This window comes from Hyaena hyaena, unplaced genomic scaffold (assembly GCF_003009895.1).
Source record: "Hyaena hyaena isolate Hyena2069 unplaced genomic scaffold, ASM300989v1 scaffold_125, whole genome shotgun sequence".
In the NCBI taxonomy this organism is placed as follows: domain Eukaryota; kingdom Metazoa; phylum Chordata; class Mammalia; order Carnivora; family Hyaenidae; genus Hyaena; species Hyaena hyaena.
Window position 1 is genome coordinate 3,507,208 of NW_024080757.1, and position 3,139 is coordinate 3,510,346.

Consider the following 3,139-nt stretch of genomic DNA (forward strand, 5'->3'; position numbering starts at 1 on the left):
GGGAGAGGGAGGCAGAGGGGATCGATCCCATGACTGTGAGATCATGATCTGAGCCAAAATCAAGAGTTGGATGCTCAACCAGCTGAGCCACCCAGGCACCACTCTAACAAACACTTAAAGAAGAATTAATACCAATCATTGCCAAGCTGTTTAAAAAATAATAAGAGGGAACTCTTTCAAACACATTTTACAAGGCTAGAATTACCCTGATGCCAAAAGCAGACAAGGACATAACCAGAATAGAAAATTACCGGCCAGTATCCCTGATTAATATAAATTCAAAAATCCTCAACAAAATATTAGCAAACTAATTCAATAGCATATTTAAAAAATCATACTACATGACCTAGTATGATTCATCACTGGGTACAAGAATGATTAAACACATATCAGTTAATAAATGTGATATACCGCAGTAGTAGAATGAAAGATAAAAATAATATGGTCATCTCAAGTAATACAGAAAAATCATGTGACAAAACATTCTTTCATAACAAAATAAATTCCACAGTCTTTCTCTGAACATCAAACTCCTTTGATTTTAAATATCCAGTTCAAAAATTCTCTTTAAAAAACAACAAAATAACATCTATCAACAAATTGGGTAGAGAAAGAATGTGCCTTAGCCCAATAAAGCCCATATATGATAAGCTCAAAGCAAACATCACACTCAGTGGTGAAAAGTTTAAATCTTTTCCTTTAAGATCAGGCGCAAGACAAGATTGCCTACTTTCACCATTTCTATTAAACATAGTAGTGGAAGCCCTAGCCAAAATAATTAGGTAAGAAAAGGAAACAAAAGGCATCCATATCAAAAAGGAAGAAGTAAAGGATGCATGGATGGCTCAGTCAGTTAAGTGTTTGACTCTTGATTTTGGCTAGGGTCATGATCTCATGGTTTGTGAGATTGAGTCCCACATAGGGCTGTGTGGTGACAGTGTGGAGCCTGCTTGGGTTCTCTTTCTCCCTCTCTGCTCCTCCCCTGCTCACATTCTCTCTCTGTCTCAAAATAAATAAACATTAAACAAAACAAAACAACTTAAAAAAAAAAGGAAGAAGTAAAATTACCTCTACTGCAGATGGCACGATTTTATAGATAGAAAACTATAAAGACTCCACTCAAACTGGTAGAACACTAATGAAAGACTTAACTTGCAGGTTACAAAAATCAGCATGCAGGAATTAATTGTATTTCTAAACACTAATAATGAAGTCTCTCAAAGAGAAATTAAGAAAGCAATCTTTTAACCTACAAGAGTAGACACATAAAGTTAGTGGCAGACTGTCCACTGAAACTTGGCAGGCTAGAAGGGAGTGGCAGGAAATATTCAACGTGCTGAATAGGAAAAATAAGCAGCCCAGAATCCCTTACCCAGCAAGGCTTCATTCAGAACAGGAGAGATAAAGACTTTGACGAGACAAACAAAAAATAAAGGAGTTTATGACCACTAAACCAACCTTGCAAGAAATTTTAAGGGGGCCTGTGAGTGGTGAAAAAATAAAACAGAAGAACAAAGCAACAAAGACTAGAAAGGGCCAGAGAACATCACCAGAGACACCAACTCTACAAGTAACACAATGGCACTAAATTCATTATCTTTCAAATAATCACTCTGAATATAAATGGACTAAATATTCCAACCAAAAAGCATAGGTTATCAGAATGGATAAAAACCAAGATCCATCTATATGCTACCTACAAGAGACTCATTTTAGACCTAAAGACTCCTGCAGACTGAAAGTTAGGGGATGGAGAACCATCTATGATGCTAAACGGAAGCCAAAAGAAAGGCAGAATAGCCATACATAGATAAGACAAACTAGATCTTAAACCAAAGACTGTAACAAGAGATGAAAAAGGGCATTATATCATAATGAAGAGGTCTATCCATCAAGAAATTCTAACAATTGTAAATATTTATGCTCCCTAGCTTAGAAAAACCCAAATATGTAAATCAATTAAACACAAAAATAAAGAAACTCACTGATAATAATACTATAATAGTAGGGAACTTCAATACCCCACTTACAGAATACTACCATAATAGTAGGGAACTTCAATACTCCACTTACAGAAATGGGCAGATCATCTAAGTAGAAGACCAACAAGGAAACAACGGCTTTGAAAGACACACTAGACCAGATGGACTTACCAGACATATTCAGAACATTTCATCCTAAAGTAGAAGAATACACATTCTTCTCAACTGCACATGGAACATTCTCAAGAAGAAATCACATACTGGGTCACAAATCAGCCCTCAACAAGTACAAAAAGATTGACATCGTACCATGCATATTTTCAAATCACAACACTATAAAACTCAAAATCAACCACAAGAAAAAATTTGGAAAGCCCTCAAATATCTGGAGGTTAAAGAACATCCTACTAAAGAATGAATGGATTAACCAGGAAATTAAAAAGGAAATTAAAAAATACATGGAAACAAATGAAAATGAAAACACAACAGTCCAAACCCTTTGGAATGCAGCAAAGGCAGTCCTAAAAGGAAAGACATTGCAATTCAGGCCTATCTCAAGAAGGAAGAAAGGTCTCAAAGAAATAACCTAACCTTATACCAAAAGGAGCTATAAAAGGAAAAGCAAATAAAGCCCAAAGCCCACAGAAGGGAAATAATAAATATTAAAGCAGAAATAAACAATGTAAAAACAAAAACAGTAGAACAGATCAATGACACTAAAAGTTGTGTGTTTTTTTTTTTAATCATTTAAATCCAAGTTAGTTATCATATAGTGTAATACTGGTTTCAGGAGTAGAATTTAGTGATTTATCACTGACATATAACACCCAGTGCTCATCCCAACAAGTGACTTCTTTAATGCCCTTCACCCCCTTAGCCCACCCGCCACTCAAACCCCCTCCAGCAACTCTCAGTTTGTTCTCTGTATTTGAGAATCCCTTATGGGTTGCCTCCCTCTCTGTTTTTATCTTATTTTTCCTTCCCTTCTCCTATGTTCATTTGCTGTGTTTCTTACATTCTACATATGGGTGAAGTCATATATTTGTCTGTTTCTGACTGACTTATTTCACTTAGCATAGTACATTCCAATTCCATCCACATTGTTGCAAATGACAATATTTCATTCTTTTTGATTGCCAAGTAGTATTCCATTCTAT